The sequence below is a fragment of the Schistosoma haematobium genome, chromosome 1 (genome assembly GCF_000699445.3).
Source record: "Schistosoma haematobium chromosome 1, whole genome shotgun sequence".
NCBI lineage: Eukaryota > Metazoa > Platyhelminthes > Trematoda > Strigeidida > Schistosomatidae > Schistosoma > Schistosoma haematobium.
Genome location: NC_067196.1, coordinates 1084562 through 1107117, shown reverse-complemented (window position 1 = coordinate 1107117; position 22556 = coordinate 1084562). Strand labels below are relative to the sequence as shown.

Sequence of the window (22556 nt, the reverse complement as noted above, 5' to 3'; positions counted from 1 at the left end):
TGTAACTGTCTCACTCGAAATTGTTTAACTCTAGAGATGAAGAGACCTCATCAGAACACTGGAGTTTATCATGGATGCGATTACTGGTGAACACATAAAATCCAAATGTCATGGGTTCGGTCTTATATTTATTCAAGAGTTGATTTATTTTGATAGGTCCTAAACTAAACTAAAAGTTTTATCTACGTTATGATAGATTACTGCTACATTTACCCTAATGGAATGAATTATTGCATAAAATGTGTTACAATTATGATGCAAATAGAAAGCGAGTAATAGTTCTGTGAAATGTATTGACAGATACTTCAACGGACTACTGTTGACAAACAGTATTTCAGTTGATGCTGACATAATTTTACAATAAAACAGAGATACGAACAACAACACTTCACTTCAGTGTTGACTGGGATCATAGCTATCGAGGAAATGAAAGCAAGTATGTCCAAATATTCGTCATGAATCAATAAATAAACCCTTCTTAACAGAATCGAATTAAGACAATTTAGCTCTCCTGTGTCTTAATCGTTGGTAAACAATTCAATGACTTCTGTCAGCACATAACAATTAATCTCTCATTTCATGCCCTTCCCCTTGGTATTTACAGCCTTCTTCTTCCGTGCGTTCCACTACTGATAGGTGTTATATTGTACTTAAGTCGATGGACGCAAGTAGCAAACGTGACAATGGAGGTTTTAATTATTAATTTATCGAGATTGGAAGCTCCACTACCATTACTCTACCATTGCGAAGTATACTTAATGATTTAGAAAATATGAGTAGACATCGAGCAATTGATAATGGGTAGGAATTAAGTTATGTAACGGGTACTGAGTGAACATGGCAAGTCCGTAGGTGTGGCATCGAATTTTTAATGATTGTGATATTTTAGAACTGTATAAGCTATATCAAGATCCAGCCTACAGAAACATGAAATACTGGTTACTGTAGAGAACGGTAAGTCAATCGAATGGGTTGAGAAGACCTTAACGTAATGTCGACACATCAAATTACTGAATCGTGATGTTACTCACATTGGTGAGTGCAAACGTACTAATTAAATCATACAATGGTCGCAACGCACGTGACACGAATCAATAACTTACTGAATAATAGTCTGAATAATGGTTAATGTTGTGACCTGGATAATAATAACCAGTTAGTTTTTCATTGTTACTACGATGTATCTAATCGTTACAGTGAAACAACTCAATTTTAGGAACTGAGAATGGTTAGCCTCTTTCGGTGAAGTTTTGATCTCTAAGTTGAATACATTACCAAGGGAGCCTTCATAGTCCTTCTGAACAAATTTATTAGGACAAACATTGAGATCATAATGAACGACATCTGAGCGACGCGAAACTGACCCTGATTGTGTCCCCTAATAACTGGGACCAGATGGGGTTATAAAATAGTGTGAGGAGTCGGAATTAAGACTCACAGTTGATGGTTAAGGTTCGGAATTACGTTAACGGTTTTTCGTCATGAAATGACATTAGCTATATTGCCAAAACTCCATTTGACCGAGTGTATGAGTAAATTTTGCGGGAAAATTCGAGACTTGCTATCTTATACGTGACTGGTTCGTCCATAAATTAATGTCTCGCTTGACATACTTACTGTAGAAATTAGATATTCAAATTTCTGTACGTATGACTGATTACTTGTCCGGTCGACCCTCACCTGGATTATTTAATGCTAATATTTAACCTGTAGTTGATGAACAGGGTGGATCTGATGCAGATGTGAAGGCGCGGATCGGCAAAGCAAGAGCAGCATATTTACAACTGAGGAACATCTGGAACTCAAAGCAACTGTCAACCAACACCAAGGTCAGGAATTTCAATACAAATGTCAAGACCGTTCTACTGTATGGGGCAGAAACCTGGAGAACTACAAAAGCCGTCATCCAGAAAATACAGGTGTTTATTAACAATTGTCTACGCAAAATACTTCAGATCCGTTAGCCGGACACTATTAGCAACAACGTACTGTGGGAGAGAACAAACCAGATCCCAGTGGAGGAAGAAATCAGGAAGAAGCGCTGGAAGTGGATAGGACACACATTGAGGAAAGCACCCAACTGTGTCACAAGACAAGCCCTCACATGGAATCCTGAAGGTCAAAGGAAAAGCGGAAGACCAAAGAACACATTACGCCGAGAAATGGAGAAAGACATGAGAAAAATGAACAAGAATTGGATGGAACTAGAAAAGAAGGCCCAGGACAGAGTTGGCTGGAGAATGCTGGTCAGCGGCCTATGCTCCATTGGGAGTAACAGGCGTAAGTAAGTAAGAAGTTGCTTACAAATTTATGCTTTTTGCCTCTCTTTTTTAATAGATTCTTGGTCCTTCTATTTGTTGGATTGGTTAAGGTTCGGAATTACGTTAACGGTTTTTCGTCATGAAATGACATTAGCTATATTGCCAAAACTCTGTACGTATGACTGACTACTTGTCCGGTTGACACTCATCTGGATTATTTAATGCTAATATTCAACCTGTAGTTGCTTACAAATTTATGCTTTTTGCCTCTCCCTTTGAATAGATTCTTGGTCCTTCTATTTGTTGGATTGATTCAGAAAATTGCTTGCAAAAGACAAGCAAACATGAGGAAACACTAAGAAGCATTTCATCAGATCAGCGTTCACTTGGGTCTTTGCCAAAAACATCAAGGAAGCGAAACGTCACATGCAGATGCTCTGATTGGTTGGCTGCTACACTGCTACTATATTTAGTAGCATTCCAGAATCTTCCAGCAACCCGAATGGTAGAATGCCTTAGGAGACGAATATGGCGTTCAATCCGCAAGACTTATCTCTATTTGTCAATGATTTTTATCACTAGTCGGCAAATTCAATCGATGAACTTGTGTTTATAGAGTAATGATTGACCTGAGTGCCAAGCATCGAAAAATTCATTGATGCTATTGGTAGTTGCCGTATTCAGTGTTTTACCATATTCTTAGTCCAATGTGAGTCCTCAATTATCTAAGTACATTGATCTTAGTGAAGATACAGTGTAGGGTTTGAGAGCTAGTTTGCGCTGATACAGATGAAGATGAAGAGAACATTCACTCTGTCTGACATACTGTTCTGCTAGTATGGAACATTTTATTTCGTTGATGTTATTTGGCTTTTTTTCTTTTTCAGTTTATTATTTCAATTAATACTCAACATAAACATACATTTGGTCAATATTTATCTGTCAATACGAAATATTGTGTAACGATCGGTTTATCTATCACAGTGATTGATATAAAACGATAAGAAGAATGGGTTGTGCACTTTCTCATTAAGATGATTGACAACAGTTTCATAGTCAGTACACACTTGACAACTGACCAAATGTACGTTTGTGTTGAATGTTCATTGAAGTTCAGCATCATCGTTAGACGGAAGCAATCAAATTTAACAGGAGATAGAATACATTTTGAAACATCGATTAGCATGGAAATTCGTCTCAATTGTGCAACAGAATTGAAATGAATTTCTCGGCTAGGAAGCGTTCGTAGAGCAATTAATAAAAAGCCTGCCAGCTATATCTGCCTCAACAACTCCAAACTCATATATTTAATTGATGTTATTCGGGAGATATTTTGATTGAGGTAGTCGATGTTTGGTGTTTGTAGTGTGTCAGTAGCAGTTCGTGAAGCAAGTTTCATGAAGTTTGGTACAAATCAGAAAACTGTACCTTTACTCCTCCTGTAATCCGAACACAAATCTTTCAGCAATGCAGAACGAGAATTGACTACTTCATTACCTCAACCACAAGTGACGTCTTGACGGACAATAATGTTCATATTTATTGACAAAAGCACTGTTGTTATTCCTACTTTGATTAATATTATTACTATCAATATTAACTGGACTAACCCAATTAGACGTTTCAACTATGCTTTAGATGTGCATCAGTCGTCCGATTTGTATACTGCAAAGACCTACAGATGTACGACATCAGCTAACGAAAAGAAGGATAGGTTATAGCAACTCACATTCATGTTATGCTACAGCATCCGACAATCACAGCCACTTTTTGACTTGAACGTGAAGAAATGTTATTTTCTGTCTTGTGGTGCGATGTCATCTGCTTGGCTTGTAAATAAAACAGGTATGTTTGAAATGAATGATTCGCATACTGAAAGCTGGTATAGGTGTTTTGATCCTACTCCAATAACTGTCACTGATAAAAGCGCTTACATTAAGCTATTCGAGTAAGCTGCACCGATGTCATTGGTAAGATCAGTATGATAGAATATAAAACTTTCTGTGCTGACCTGTAATTAACCGGCTACAAGCAGAAAGTGATAAGAAGTTAACATAAAACTGCTGACGAAGAATACCAAACATAAATTATATTAACCAGATTACGTTGCGCAAAGTTTATTTAAATCTGAAAGGAAGAAGGACTTTTAGTATTAGGAATAGCCCGTGGTGAAACAGAGATGTTTTAAAACAAATTAATAGTTACCATCAAGCTTGATGATGTGGAGCACAATGAAAACGAATCAGTCAATTCTCAATATGTTGATGGCTTATCAAATCTATTTTGAACCTCCACGCTTCTGCATTTTGATTTCGCTAGGTGAGCACAATCCATAATAGAAGGTGTTATTGGTTAAAGCGTTTTCAAACTCTAACCATCTGTGTCAACATCGTTTTTCAGACAGTGTCATTTGAATAATGAAAATGACTAAAGTTGGGATGCAGTTGTATATATTTGTCCTGCCATGAGTGTTTCAACCATCATTTGTGTTGAGCTATGTCGGCAAGATTTGCAGTTGTATCAGCTTCAATTTATAAAATTCAAACCGTTCTATGTGAAATTACTTTAGAGTAAACTGAACTGACCAAAACTCGTTGTATGAAATGGTGAAGAAATAAAGAATATTTTAGTGGACACTGTTTCCGATTTGTAAACAAGTAGTCATATTGATAAGATAATGACGTGATTAGGTGTGAAGTGTCAAGCTGTACACAATGTAATAATCAAACGAATGATGCTCATGAATTGGATGTCAGGAGAATACAATCTGCTTACTGGAATTCACAATAAGCACAACAGAAATATTGTTGGTAATAATAATAATAATAATAATAATAATAAGTATTATTGTTACAGAACCAGTACCAATGATATTGATTGTAACGTAATTAATATTGAAGACGTTGTGTGTAATTAATGTGCAGTGAGAGAGCTGTGTCAACGTATTTGTTTTGAGAATTTTATGTGAATTGAGAGAGTGGAATGTGGAAATTCGAAACGAGCCAAGATGTATTTGAAGACTGAGAGAAATAGTGGATAAGTGGCATGCGATGTCCAGTCAACTTAGAATCAAGAAAACGTTACACCATACATGCATTGGGGAATAGACAGCATCTTTATAACTCTGAATCAGAGGACGATCTTAGGCATAACACCACCGAAAACATCCGAGCGCTGGTTGGCCGATTCATTATTGTATACAACTGCTCAGTAACACACATATACGACTATACAAATAGCGCTACGACGTACGAGCTTCTCTTCAGTCTCTTGCCTGGTCGCTTAATCCTCGGATCATTGAGATCGGATTCAAATCCTGTGACGTGGAACCTTGATCAATTCACAAGTTTTCAGATCCCCACCCAATTGCTTACCATCAATCACTGTCTGACATCCGATTTGGATGAACTATACTAGTCATCGTTTCTCACGGGACTGTGGCACTGAAAGAAGTTGAGCATGCTACTTGTGTAGCTCGTTTCTTTAAATTTATGAAAAAAGAAGTGTACAGCCGAATAACGACCTAAGCATTTCCAGACAAGCCGATTTCACTTACTTATATGGCTCATGAGCACCTACTAGTTGACCACGTAAAGTATACAAATTTCGAATGCGGTGAAGAAGATATACTTTTATAAAATACTTTGTAGGAATATCAGGAATCCCACAACTCTACTACGTCGTCTTAGTCCAATGAGTTTTCAAGGTTATCCAGATAACAAATCATTAATAAATTGCGAAGCAGGTCAAGAAGACCAACAGAAGTTCAGTAAATGCTTGTTCTTTGGCAAGTTCATGTGTTTTAAATGTCGTGTGATTGAACACATTCCATCAGTTTGTGATACTACAATTCTTTGCGCTGCAGATGATGATAAAATTTGTAATTGTGATTGTTATAACGTGTGAACCTGTGTGCTCTGTTTATTTTATAACGCAACGATACCGCCGATCAGAGAGCAGCGAACTATCGATAGATCCAGTGACGAATAAAACACGTGCGAGCCACCTGGAGTCCTGATTGGTATCGCTTCCTGTCTAGCCCAGCCAGTTAAGTCCAGAACACCGATCTCGGGCTCTGTGATATGAATCATTTATTTTCAACATACTGGGTTTATATATCAACCAGACAGACCACAACGTAACATAAAATATGAAACAAAACTTGTACAAGAATTAGCCAAATGTGGCTGTGACTGAGGGAGTAGTAAATCGTATTATAAGAATTCATAGGTCAAAATAAAACTCATAACTGGAGAGACATGAATATGAACAGAACAGTTACAAGACAATTGCATGATAAAAATACACTCATGGTCTTGGTCCATAAATGGATTTGAAAAATTACCATTCATCTTTCTTATTGGGATATAACAGCGATCCTATTAGTTAGGGTGTTCCAAATGATTATTCATCTTTATCCACAACTTTGAATAGGGTATAAAGTGCCATGGAAGAGCAGAGTTAAATGAAACTCATAATCCTTGTGCGACAAAAAAGTTTCTAGTCAATCAACTTAACAGAATATCTCGTGATACTGTAACAGATATGGTTTAGTCTAATGATTCACATATTTTTGATGAAATTCTTTGCAAATCTGAGGGAAATATATTGAGTGCACGTAATCATGATGAAAAACCTGATGCAGTTTCGATAAATGCTGATTTTTCTAATGATCCTTTACTTTGCAATGACTTTCTTAAAACATGTGAGGAAACATTTTTCAAAAGAATCGCATTTCGATGTGATATCAGATATTTTTTATCCCCATAATGCATTATCTCTTTGAATGAAACTTGTTCAACGCAAAGCATGTGTGCTCAATGCGCTCGATTACGATCACAATTCCAATGATTTCATATTTATTGTCGTTTATCCATATCATGAAGTCGCATCTAATGCATACTCTAGTCAATCTGCGAAATATATTTTAGATGAAACCGACATGGTGATTGTTTAGAATTCCAGGACTTAAGTGAGTGCGTTCCAATTGCGGTTGACGCTAATGAGTACATTCTAGATCATACAGAGTCTACAGCCAAAACACTGTCGAACAGACACAGAATTAACATAAGGAGAAGACGTAAATCCCTAACAGAAACTTAGATCCCAATTCTAAGAGGTCCACATTAACCATTTGCTTTGTGAGTAAAATGAGTTGATGGAAGTGTCATTGATGTGCTGTAGACAATTTTGTTAGATGAAATCGGGAAACTATTTATACACGCACTGTCGAAATGTTACTGAATAGTGTATATTTAACGTCAATTGAATATTTACACTTCTTGTAGTAAAAGTGCATTATCACAACAAAAACATGAATGATCGGTTGAAGTGCGTTATTGAGTCTTTAAACAGTGAAGATAAGTGTCACTTATGTTATGATTGCTTTAAAACTCTCTTTGGTGATCTGGACCGCAAATCATCCGTCCCTTATTCAATTCATCATTTTCAAACCCATTTCTGTAGACTAAGTATTTTGAAAAATTAGCTGACTGAAAATACCTGTCTAATATTGAGATAAAATCAGGTTTATTTCACTGGACTCTGTTTCTGGTAAAGATACTGGCCAGAGTTTGAATTGACTCGGTGTGAGATGTCAAGTTGTTATCCATGCAATAATTGAACGAATGATGCAAATGGAATAGATATTAGAAGAATCTAATTTGATAAGTGTCTTTAATAATAATGATCATATCAACAACAATAATAATAATAATAATGTTAACCTTATCATTTGTTGTAGTAAAAACACCAAGAAGAATGAATAAATTAGCCTGTTCGAAAGTTTGAATAAGCTTTGCTGTCTTGACATATTGATCGACACTACAAGATCAGAACTCGAGGTTTCTCCTATGTTTGATATCACTAAATAGTCACTCATTCAATAACATTCAATCAGTAATGACCATCTTGAATTGTCCAACATTTCTCCGTGTGTAATTGAATGATATAACTGAATGACAGGCCATAAACAAACTGGTCGTAAATAAACCAGTCAACTGATATTTCAATGAATATTTGAGTTTGAATAGAGTAACAACAAACAAACCTAGAATTGTAGTACGAATACAGATCCATCAGTTACATTGGTAGTTTTAACAACAATAATAAACATACTACTACTATTAATAATGGAAGAATTTCCAAGCGTTTTCATCAGATTGAATATTCATTTTTTGTTGCCTAATAAGTACGTCTTTACTACTGTTAATCAACGAAAACCGAATTCAATATGAAACTACAATTTGGTCTACTTCAATCAACTGGTCTATCCAACCATAATCAATATTCAATGAAAACATAGACTTCTTATATAGTAAAATGTATGTATGCTCAATAACGAATAACGACGAGTTTATGTATTATAGCCTTAATATTTGCGTCACAAATGAAAGAAAACGTGATATATATGTGAGGGTGAATTGATCACAGTCAGCCAATATCGATAACTAAATGTTTGTAGATGGAGGAAGTTGGTTTTAACAATTTTATGTTAGTTGTTTCAAGTATCCGTAATACATTTAGCAATCATTTTTTACTATTCATCTTGAAGAACTTCTACTCATAACCAAAATAGATATTGTCAAGCATTTGGGAATTCCGCCCTTATCATAATACAAGTAGTAAGCACCTGATGAGAAATTGCAGAACATACTGAACTCGTGTTAATCTGATACATCAATTGTTCTTGCATTAGAAGAATTTATAAAGCGGAAGAGTTTTATGGAACCTAAAAACATTTTCAAATGAAAATGTTTATCTGAAACTATCCGTACACGTCATTACGATCATAAATGTAAAACACATAGTTATTCATAGGTAAGGTAGGTGGAACACTTGGTAGACAGTATTCCATAAGTACTCAATTACCGGACAATCAGTGCATCCATACATGTGTTTCGACCAATAAACATGAACATTTCTGTCATTCAAGAGCTCAGTTGCGGTTTGAGTAACGAAATATTTCATTCTCCTCATGCAATGTTGAGTGATATGAGTTTGAATCACATGAGAGGTATTAATTTGGTCAGAAGTAGGGTTACACTTCACTACCTTGTACCCACGATTAAGAAAACTGGCATCACTGATTTCTTCCGACACACTTCAAACACTGATCATTGTCTAACCCAATCAATATATCTTCTCAATAACATCAACTAATTATATTAATTTGAAGTTGTTTAGACAGACATAGCTGGCAGGCTACGAACGATTCCTTACAGAGAAATTCATTTTAATTCTGTAGCAAAATGAAATCGAATTTCAATACCGAATGATATTGCAAAATATATTCGATCTCTTGTAAAATCTTATCGCTTCTACCTAATCAAGTTGTCCGATTTTAATCAATATTCAACACAAATACTCATCTAGTCAACAGTCGAATTTTATTATCCAGAATATTGAATATAGGCACCCATTTTATCTGTCATAGTGATTGATATAAATCGATACACAGAACGTGATGTGGATTATGTGATCAAGATGTTTGTTTACAGTCTCACAGTGAATAAACATGCAACGTACTCATTAACCGAGTCCAAATGCATCGGGATTATTATTGATAGTTCCATAGATTGGTGAGCTGAGGACGTTAAACACAAGACAATTCTAAAGAAACCATCACTAAACTAATTTGAATTGAGATTATACATGGCTACAGTCTCGATGCATTGCTCAAACTACACGTACTACGAATTGACAGGTAAACTATTTTTATTCATCTCATTTTCTCTTCAGAAAGGTAGTATTCATTTATAAGATGAAATTTTCATTCATCATTGTTCTGCGTGTGTTGGTGAATATCAGTCATATGAGTGTACTGTTAGAAAGTGGCATTCCTTATTATAATGATGATGGTTCACATCGTGCCAACGACACAATAAAGAATATAATATAATATAGATTGATTAACTTTATAGAATATGGTGATAAACAACAAGAAATTACAATCAATGGTATTTCTGCAAATAACAACTGAGGTCAACAGACAGACTACACTCCAAGATAATGTACACTACTAATGTCATTAATGATAATTTTAGGAAGAAATATTTCTTATGCCAAAACGCATATTAGATTAGAGGAACTCATATAGATGTGACGATCGTATACGATATCCAGACACATTTTCTCGAATAAATCGTCAATTAAGAGCCCTCCGTATGAACAGTTTTCAGACGACGATAGAGGTACACGTTGTTTTCAGGTCAGACAAATACAGTCCACTGAGGATAATGTGTCGCTTTTGGACAATATTATTTTCTATATCACTTCAACTGTATTTTCTAGTCCTCAAATAGAGTATGGAGTGAAATACAGTTCAGATGTAAAAGACGAAGTACAAATATACAAAGCAGCAAACAATCAATGGTAACTATAGTGAAACTGAGATCATGCATCAATGTCTCTCTATTAACCACTGCTTAGCACTATCAATGTGCATAGGTTTGAAGAAATTTCTTTAGAAGTGTTCGTCAGATTAAATTCACATTATATCCATACGACGTCTTCAATATTAATTACATTACAATCAATGTCATTGGTTCTGGTACCGTAACAACAATATTAAGAATTATTATTATTATTACTAACAATATTACTGTTGTCCTTATTGTGGATTCCAACAAGTAGATTGTATTCTCCTGACATCCATTTCGTCAACATTATTTGTTGGATTATAACATTGTTTACAGCTTAACACCTCAAACCAAATCACTTCATCATCTTATGAATATGATTACTTGTTTACAAATCGGAAACAGTGTCCAATGAAATATTCTTCATTTCTTCCCAATTTCATACAACGAGTTTTGGTCAATTCAGTTTGCTCTGAGGTAAGTTCACATGGAACGGTTTGAATTTTACAATTTGAAGCCTGTACAACTGTATGTTTGTTCGTCACTCATTATATTTGTTATCGTTCTTTTGCTTGATGGTTCGCTGAACCTCTTACGATCTGCTTGAATTGACGTACCTTATACAACATTGAAAGTTTGTCACAAACAAAACAACTTGCTAGGAAAATCTGTTTTTATGATACTAAACGATATAAATTTGAGTTTCACGAGGAGTATCGGTTTCCTGAATATTTCCTGCACAATAGTGAAGATGAAAGTTGACGTCAGCAAATGAATTTCACTTAATGTAGTCTTGTTGGCTTACTCGACTTCTCTACTACATGTCACTTTGTTTCGTCCTATTTCCTCCACTTTATTCCTCTCTTTACCTGTCTGGATCATTGAGTGTGTGAAATACACGAGTTCAAAATAAATTTTTGTATTTGGCTTATTTCATTCATTCATTTCTTAAAAACGAATTAAGTTGATAAATTTACACGAAGATTGCTGGCATGCATATTTTGACGACAATCGGCATACGATCTAACTGGAGTCAGATATAGGGTCATTAGTAAAGATGTGAATATGCCTATTATCTAATGATCAGTCAACGTCTACTAAATAACTATAATCTCATACCTCCTTTGTGTCTGTATTCTGCAGAATGTCATGTTCTATAAGACTCTCAACATACCCATATTAGATGAGAAGTGCTGTAATAATATGCACATGACTTATAAACTGTTGTAGGTTCAACTGTGGAATAGATTGAATTCTCGTGGTCAGATGGGTCTATGCATCTCATCTGCTCACATCAGGGTTATGACGAACATGTATTGTGACAAGCAAATGAGCTCCACGCATTTGATTCTGACGGTGTTTCTTCGACATCTCTTCTAGTGTTTGCAGATATAGATGGTCCAACAAATAGTGTTACGTTTATTTCTCATGATCAATTTAGTTGGTGGTTTTCATTGATATTTATTACTTAGTTTAAAGGCAAAAATGATTTCATTATAGTTTTAATGATTGATTGCATAAAAAGAAAGAAAAAACAACACAGTAAATTAACAATAGTTGAAGGATATTTGGCGTTTAGAGAAAACCGACGATTGGCAAGAACTGTGCATCATTTCGTTTACAGAGATATCTGCCGCATATCTGTTGGTAACATTCAGTTCTCTGTGATTTTGTATGAATTCACCGTGAGGGCTTGCCTGTGATGATCACAAATAGTGGAATTTGAAACACTGACTATCGACACGTGGAAAACACTGATAAGTACTCTCGCAGTCCTGAATGGAGATTAATAAAAACAAGTATATATAACAAAATGGAATAACGGAATGGATATTTGGGCCACAATTTCATAATAACCTATGAACAATCAGTGGCACTTGGAAAAGTCATGCCATCCATGTTTCAGGTTGGAGTTTCAACATATTTTCATACGCATTGGTATACATCTGAAGTATTGGTTATTGCCTTGAAACCACATCAAAGTTCAAGGTAATAAGTACAAAATGTACAGTAGGTGAGTAAATTTAAAGTACATCACTTTAAAGAATTTTTAGTGAATGTGCAATTGAACACTCGTGTTCCACATCTCACACAAGGGAGTTGAATGATAAAATTCAAAATAGAACTGACACGATAAGACAAGTGTAATATAAAGGGTGAACAGCATTGAAGAGCGTCTATTATAGTGTAGGCCTGTCGGAGTTTACGGAGATGGTTCACCAACAAGTTAAGATAGTTGCATTAAATCAAGTTTGAAACCACAACCGTCAACAAAGTCGTCGAAACCTAATAGACAAAATGAACATTAACTCAGACTATCGACATAAGTTATCTCAAACGGATAACGGAGGACAGATGTAGGTCTTTGATCAAACGATATTGATTGCTGGCCATAAGAACAGAAATCATTTTGACAAACAGATGCACCTGAAATTTCAGTGACTGAGCTCTTCAATCTCTCCTGAAATCTGACTGGATATCAACCTAAACCTAATATCAAGTAGGTGTGTTTCAACAGATCATAAACAGTGGCGATCATTGTCAAAAATGATGAAAGTTTATCAATGATAATCCGTAGATAAATATTCTTAAATGAACAACGTTGCTTGCTTCAAAACAATGACGTCGAATAAAAAACATCATCAGCGCCAACTGTGATGTATATGTGCACATTAAAACTGAAAATCATTGTGCAACGCTGAATTCTTATCCTTCCACAGCATTTGACACACACAGCAGTCAATTCTTTAACCAAAACATTAGAGTCTTGTGTGGAGCTGATTATGACAACCCTAGTTTAGGCCTATCTATAGACCAAGCTTTTAATAAAATTATTGACCTTATACCGTCCGTGACAACAACAATATCATGGAACGAAACATAATGAGTCTTGACAACATCAAGTTAACAACAGATTGTCGTCTAACTTTTACTGAACGTTAAGTAATCAAGTAACGAAGAATAAAAGTGCCTAATTTTATACTGATAAGCTATTATGGTTGCTCAGTTTAAAACAATGACTGTAGTTAATTCAAAATGATATTGTTCAGTAGTGAGATTTTATTGGAAATAAGCATTCACAACGGACTCATTGTTGATTGCAATTATCATAAAATCACGTTTACACAATACTACCGATTCGAAAACAAAATGTTGTCAAACTCTCGCAAAACACGTCAGTTGTAGATGCCGCAGTTAAATGTAGTTTGACGACGCCTTAACCAGTGACACCTTCTATGAATCGTAACCACCAAGTTAAATCAAAAGCCAGAAGCGAGCATGTTCGAAAATATGTTTGATAGGCTATCAATGTATCGAAGATCGTCTGATCTAATCTGGCTAGCGATTGCAGGGGTTGTTGAGCAAGGCGTTTCCACTCGTGATCTGGTGCGGATGCATGACCTACCGCCTTCAGCTAGGTGAGTGCATTAAAACTAATATGGTCAGCATCGAATGTCGAAAGCTTACACAGCTATTTATTTTGATGATTTTCTTAACTCTACACAGTTTCTATTCAATGAAGACAATTACGCAAATAGTAAAAATCATGTTCTATATTTTGTCAATAAGATTACACAAATTATTACGTAAACAATCATAAGAATGTACATAATTCCGAACTATTTAAGTGAATAACAATATGGAAAGTGTTCTAAAGAAGTACGAAATGAACACAGTTTGGAATAAAAAATAAGTTAAAAGACGTTTCTGAGAATCATTCTTCACTTCTGTTTCTTTTATGTAGCCATCTCCACATTATGAAAACAACACATACAACAAATAAAAAGATGATCAAAGGAATCACAATATACAAGTACCGAGATGATTTCTTCTCTAGATTCTCTTCAGTAGTCATGTTCTGAAGAAAAATAAAAAATAGTATTTATTACTAAATATCAAATATTTACCGAGTGTTGATCAGTTTCTTCTGTAGTTTGTGTACTCAAACCATTCAAATCTGGGTTTTGCGTAATATCAAACGTGAAATATTGCTCAATCAATTCAGTAATCATTATGCACATTTGTCATCACTGATAATAGTATAATATTCAACAAATAGTTATTCAATTTGCATTCGTACAATCATTTAGAACATCAAGTACCGATTTGACAGTCTGTATGCTAGAGTACACACCATTCAGAAATTAATAGACGACTCAATTGTGTGATGAATTTGTATTCTGTATGTTGCACCTAATCACAATCCGAACAAAAATCAATAAACTCAAAATTGATTGTTTTAAATTAAAACAATGTGACCAGTTTACATATTACTCAACAGAGAGTCAAAAATCCTTGTTCTGAACTTCAACAATGGAGTCTACTTCCACTAATTATCAAAACAAGACACACAAGTTCCAACAGGTTACACTTCTTCAATCAAACTGGTTTCATCGGTATTTTGCAACAATCCACATAGATATGTGGTTTCTAAAATAACCACAAAATCAATAAGCTGAAATATCATTTTTGTTTTCAGTATAAGTTACAATGGATGCTTCGATCCATTGTTTACTCATTCCATAGAAAGAAAGCATGACACTCATATGGGATCAGTTGACGTCAACGTATACAAAACTTTAATTTAGTCATTGAGGGTAGTGTACAAGTTATTTTTCACTCGTAAAGAAATGATGTTCCTTCGTGTGAATGGATGTACGCGAAATGTGTAATTTTTCAATAGTGGAAACGACTTGTGGAGATTAAGAATTACTAACCTTAGCACGGCAGTTATTAACTTTCATGTTATGAGCATCCTGGTCAGTATCATCAATGCATATGTTCGCTTCATCACACCAAAAACAAGTTATATCCAATGTTGTTGCTCGTTGGCATGCTTTAAGCGAAGTGTATTTTGGACAATAGTCTGTGAAAAGAATGAGATGATTTAATTTGAAGTTGACAAATAAATGGTAAGTGAATTACAAAACATGTAACAATAACCCAATGATATAATGGTGATTTCGGCGTTAAGTGACAATTTCACTCACTGGAAAATTTTCACTACGATGCATAATGCAAAATTCATTGCACTATCAACTTCAATCATGTTTTGCAACATCATGTTTGAATTGAATGAAACTATGTCGAATTTCAAGTATGAACGATGGATATCAATAACTGTTTACATTCAGACGTGTACGAACGATGCTGTCAGTGGACTCAGCAAGGCACGTTACATTGAATTTTTCATTGTTGTACAGTTTCTTTAGATGACATCACTTTTATGAATGAACCGAGTTCAAGAAATTCAGTTGTTTTCAGACTTAATATCGCGTTTGAATTATGTCAATTCATTTCAAACGACAAAGGAAGTCTGACATTGTTTTTAGAATGATCAATGATGATTTTCTTGAAGAGATTTCAGTCGACCTACTGTGATGGATGATATCAAAGCATGTAACTGCATTCTGTTATTTGTGCTGTCAGTTAATCTATGAAAGTAGTTGGATCGGTGAAGATTCATTGATGATGACTGGAATATCTTATTCGCAGAATATTGACGACGATCTAATTATTATATCATGGAATGATTCTCTCACTACTTAAAATATTATTTTAGTCGACTAAAACATGGTGAACTAAAATCTGCTTATACTGACTTAATGTACATGTTTATGAGAAGGTACACATTTTCATAATGTGGAAATAATTCTCAAACTGGCTATGATAAATTGTAATTTGGAGACGTGACTTATCCATACCCTCAATTGGTCGTATATGTATGACCAAGCAAAGATTTCGGAAAATAGGCAATCGTCTCAAGATTATTCCCATTGACGTGAAGTGCTTTCGCAAATTCAATACATCAGCAAGATTTCATTTCACATGTATCAAAAGAAAATACGGACACTTCCTCGTCAACGCGTAATCAACCAACAGACGCTTAATTTTATTCAAAACTAACATCATCTCATATATCGTTTTGTTGCTTTGTGGTCAAGTCAATTTCATCGAAGTGAAGACTTGAATATTGGTTCAAATTGAATTTTCAATCCTTTTCATCATTCAACAAACGAATCGATGTGTAGTTATTATTGATATATGAAATGTCACTTAGGATAGATACCTCGATATCATGTGGTAGTAGGATAAAATTATACATGGAATGTTCAAATCGTTGAAATAAAAGTGATGTTTTCAAGTGTGAAGATAGTGATGGCTGATTAAATAAGTTATAACATACTTCTGACAGCTTCATATTCCAACAATGTTCCACTGTTGATCCATGTTTCAGGAGTAATTATTTCAGATACTGTTTTATCTTGTGTGATATATTGAACAAGAAAAGACACATAAAATTCAGAATTCGTTTATAAATACAACAGGTTATTTAAACCATTTAAGTCGTGATCTAAACACGGAACTGGGAAACGACATTTACATCAGTTGTTTTTATAAGCAAATCAAGTCTTTAACGTAAACTGTAAGAAAACTAAATTAGATCACTGTGATAGAACAAAGGAATGTTCTGTATTGACGTTCTGATAACCAGTGTAAAAACAGAAAGTAATGTAACACAAACAAATCACTGGTAATGTGGGTAACCAGATATCAATATGCTGACAACATTCTCTGAAGTGTTTCTTACTTCCTTCACACGAGAATTCACCGCCGATTTTCGGTTTCCATTCAACTCCTTTAATTTCCGGTGGAATCTGAAATAAAGTGTTGTTAGTTTGAGTCAATATCTCTCAACGCACAACCTCCTACACAAAAATGAAGTGATTCACTTCTAATTATTCAGTGTTTTAAACAAATGCTTCAATAAGATGTGTCATCAAAGGTTGAATGATTGTGTCAAATATTCTGATTGCACATTACAGAATGTTGATACATTCCTTTCGTGTTCAATGTAACTAGTTATATATTTGACAGTATTCATAAACATGAAATAGTTGAGTAATCTGAAGTACTTGAAATAAAACTACATTTGCATTCAATTGTGCGACTTACGTTATCATAGTAAAAAATTATCTTCCCATTCGGATGTATTAGGCAAGTTACCTTGGCTGTAAACTCTACAATTAGAAAACCGTCGATATTTAGAACTTGGGCAAAAACAATGACCAATTTGTCGGTAGATGTAACATTGTATAAATCAGCTCATAAAGTGACCATGTTTCAGTGAATATTTACTGTGTTATGTCAAATATTTTCCTCAGTTAACTTCATGTTAAATAATTCTAAGTGCACGCCATGTGAATAATAGAAACATACATCCTTCAAGACGAAGGTCAAATGCCTAATGCTGTACTACTATTGTATTATTACTGAAACAATCAATCGGTAATTGTTCCATTAAGATCCAGTGGTCAATGAAGTATTCAGATGTATGCGATATACATTTTTAATGCCTCCTGAAACAATCGAGACTGTGTACACATGACATAAGATTTGGAGTGTTTGCTTACAAATTGGACTTGGGGATTGAATTGTTTATATGGTCACGTGACATTTCAATCGATCAACTGAATACGACCATAGTGTTTATTTGTTGTAGATGAGAAACGAATAGCCTTAGATAGATGGTATTACGGATATTTTTAAAATGACTATGAGATTATTGGTTGGGTAGATGAATGTGTTGTGTACAGAACTGACTTTGTGACAAACATAAAACACAATTTATTTATTTTGAAACTGAAACTGATCATCAAATTCAATTCAAGCCTGTAAACGTAAATGAATCACAAATGAAATGGGATTGTGACCTGATTTATCCACTATAGTGATATGTATTTTACTCATCAAACCTAGTCATTTTCAGATCACATGGACTATTCCTCAAATCTTATTCAACGTCATCAAGCGATCAGTGGATTTCACAAATAATTGTACCCTCATTTCTCTGAAAAGTGACAAATTCCTACATCTTCAGTTTCTGAGACAAATTAAATCTGACAACCTATGAATAATCATATGGAATGAAGATGTAAGTGTTTAGATTCCACATGTGTTGACTTACGTTTACCATCAACGTCTTGATTAATAAACCATCTGACAGCAAGTAATTCCTCTGAAATAATGAAAATAAAAATGGATGTTTAAATATCTCTATAATGAATATGTATCACATCTAATAAATGAACGTATTAACACGGACTACATTAGCATGTAAGTTATGATCTTCATTCTGAGATTTATTGAATCGATGTAGTCAAATACTCAAGCATCCTTCATGTGGAAAGTTCAAGAAATATCAGCTTCATCCGTATGATAAATGTCTCAATCCATTCAACTAAGAAGAATAGTTTACTTCCGTAACATCTGTTCTAAGAGCTTTAAACTGTGGTACAGACCTTTAATATCTAACTGACAATACCAATATAATAACATTTTCTGAGATTCGGTTATTAATCAATTCTGATAACTGACCAAAAACAAATGTTTGGAACCTTGATGTTCTAGGTTATTCTTGTTTGAGTTAACCATCTTATGTTAGCAGAATATTATAAATCTTTCATTGCTCAGCCATTTCATGAAGTGCCTGTATTCAAATTCGGTAATACTACGAATGTCATTGCAAAGATGTAATCCAAAACTCGATGGTAAACAAACAGCAACTCAAAGACATTAGACTTGTATGAATGAAGTAATTGCTAGAAAAGTATTGGAAGACATGAAGTATGATTTGATAGTTCATGGATGTCAATAATTCAAAATGACTTCTCTCACAACATCGCTTATTGTTGCACATATGATAATTCCAGTTAATTTAGTCTACAAAGATGTATCGTGTTGATGCCGATATCTGCTATCTTGTAGTTTTGATAGACTGAAGAGTTGGTAATTGGCACTCGGACAATAGAATCATTTGTTTTGTCATTTCTACCCTTTCAATATGTTTGTATTTTGAGATGAAACTCTGTTTTGTTTAATATTTTCACATGATAGTAATCAAAAGGTGTTGTGAAACACACATGTTCTGGTGCAAAAATCACACAAACAAAACAATCATCGTGTGTTGACAAGCTCTTGTGTAATAATCAAGTAAAATAGAGAATAATGTATGCAAAATGAAGTGTGGGAATAAGTAACAAAACAAAATATAACTGAATAATACAAGAACTCACTCTCATTCAAAATATAAAATTCAGGAGACATATTCTTCAAACTAAACAGTTTAATATATCCGAGGTAGTTTTGTCCGTACATATTTATTACACCTGTATTTATTTATTGAAAACATGAAACATGATTGATCATTTTACATTGAATGAACTAAACTAAAGACTTAAATCAATTGCATGAGCTGCATCTGGATTGTTATAAGGCGTCACACTATCGAAACGATTTGAACACGAAAGGATATCGGAAGAATTTTTGCATGTCTCAAGGAGAATAAAACTAATTTAATAAAGAAATGGAATCAACTTGGATTCATGGACAGAAATGTTATCAAGAAAATAAAGTTATAATTTGAGGTGAAAGAAAATTACTGACTTACCAGAAGAGAAAATAACGAGTTGTGTCACCTGACTACTGTAATATTTAAACGACAGTTTCGGTTTAACTGTCTAAAAAGACGTAAACACAGGCACAAGTACCTTCATCACAAAATGTATTCAGCTTACCCAACCGTTATAGTGTCTTTTGAAACTTTCATTCACAACTGGCTGAGACTGATTAATACTGATGCTCTGTAAATGCATATAATGCTGAGACTGAGTATGTGTATAACGATCAAACTGATTACTTACATATCGATATGAACGATTTTCAAAAATTACTTTTTCCAAAGTCATCCATTCACGTTCTTCACAATGATCCTGGCATTTGCAGAATTCGTAAAGCCAGACGACGATCAGAAAAAGTGACATCGATTGAGAAGATAACATGTTGTGTCTAAAATGGTTCGGATGAAATAAACAACGTTATCTCATTGTATCGATTTTCAATTTGAGTTCGTATGTCAAGTCAACACTCACTTCATCTTCTTGTTTAAAGTAGTAGGTCATATTTGAATAAAACGTGTCAGGTTTATATAGATGTTTGAAGTGTAAGGTTGTTTACTACTGATTCGATGATTCAAATTGACCATTAGAATGAATATACGTGGTATAATCGTATGTCCATTGTTAACCAATCATAGACGTAGATGAGCCCATCTTTATTCAATATTCTTCTTGCTGTTGAGAAAATGAGTTGTAATTTATCCACAGTTGTTTTAAATTCCTGATCCCTATTGATGAAACCTATCATAGATGTGATTAACATTAATTTATAGTCAACGATTGGTTAACTTGTAGATCAAAAGTTCTGCTCATATGTTCATGAACAAACAGTTGGTTGTCTGTAATAGTCTGTTAATTGACTTTTAATAGTGCACAAAATGTCGTTTCCTCAGGTATTACAGACTGTAGTCGAACACACGATTGTTCTGTAATTTCGTGAATTTATCAACATCAAAATTGTGCTCAATGATACATTATCCGTTTCATGTCGTTCATCATGATCTAATTACCAGAGGAAAACATATCTGCGTATGTTTTAGTGTCAGTCAGTAATTGTGCTCAGGAGGAGTATGAGTCAGGTTATAAATTATTTGATGTAATGCCTCGTTATACCAACTTGTGTATTTTACATATTGTTATTAGGAAATATGTTGCAAGTACGCAGTATGACTTACTGCATGATTTTATGGTTATGCGATGTAAACCGTTACAGCTTGTCAATTCTTGCATATAACCTATTGCTCTGTACTGTTCTCCATTATCCATTCATGAGCATTAGAGAAAGGGACTTTGATGTATTGCGTAGAGTGCTCTAGGCAGTTAGCAAGGAGTGCGGAGAAAATTTTGGGGTCATTTTTATTAGGATTGTAGATAAACATTTATGTCTAGCTAAATCCTGACAGGTGTTCTCTTATCACGTACTAACCACCCATTTCCCAAACAAGATTTCAATGAAAGATGAAAATGCACTACTGCATAGTTTAGACACACATTGTATCCTAAATTTGTACACGGTGTTTAACAATGGAATTCAGCACATTGGTCTCATTCAATTTTGCGCTCGCATAATACATATAACTCCATTCCGTTAGAAGTGATTGCACTAAAACCTGGATTCAATACCCATTTGGTTTAAACGTAGTACCCTTATAAACTAAACTACCATGTCATCAAATTCAACATATTCCTATATAAAAACTTAGATCGGTGCATGATTTGATTGAAATTCATAACTGATTATAAACAATCCTTATGCTTGATAGTAAATCATGTTTCATAATTTTTATTGTTATTATTGTATTTGTTAATACATAGATCAGTGTGATAATAGAATCCTTTATGAAAACTTATATCTCAATAGAACAATTCAGCCATTTGAAGAGTACGTGAAAGCCAACCATTTACAATCATCATTAACCTCAATCGAGTGTAATGAAATTATTCATTTAATTCCAAATGATAAAGCACTTAAACAAAAGTTTATATTTAACAAGTCCAAATACTGTCACCATATCAGATTATGTTCAATCTTCCTTTAGTACCATTCCAATATGTACCTAGAATAATCTCGATAAATGGTTTCATGTTCAAACAAAATATCAGCTTCAATATTCCAATGAAATCTTGTCTTAATTAATATCAGACTCTGCAAATCAAATGATTGTCTTCATTAATTAGATATTTGAGTCGAATACTTCATTTACAGGATGATATTCTGGAAGTCAAGTAATAATACAGAAAATGTTCTCAGAAGCATTTTATCCACTGATTGAAAAAAACTTTTAAACTCGGTTGCTGGAATTCCACATTTTGCTGACCTATTTAAACAAGATCAGCTATTCGAAAGTTTTAGAAATATCTTGTATATGAATGCAATAAAATGTGATAACTATGTTTACGGGGAAATTATTAATAAACCAAGTTCTAACCCTCTATATTTAGAAGCTTCGTTTCCAGCACAAAAAGCGAATAAGGCT

General features: G+C 34.2%; 1 protein-coding gene across 1 annotated transcript in view; it reads right to left on the bottom strand.

Moving 5' to 3' along the window:
- MS3_00001072 (uncharacterized protein) overlaps window positions 1-22556 on the bottom strand; it is a 242527-nt gene that overhangs the window by 96802 nt on the left and 123169 nt on the right. The window lies entirely within an intron of this gene.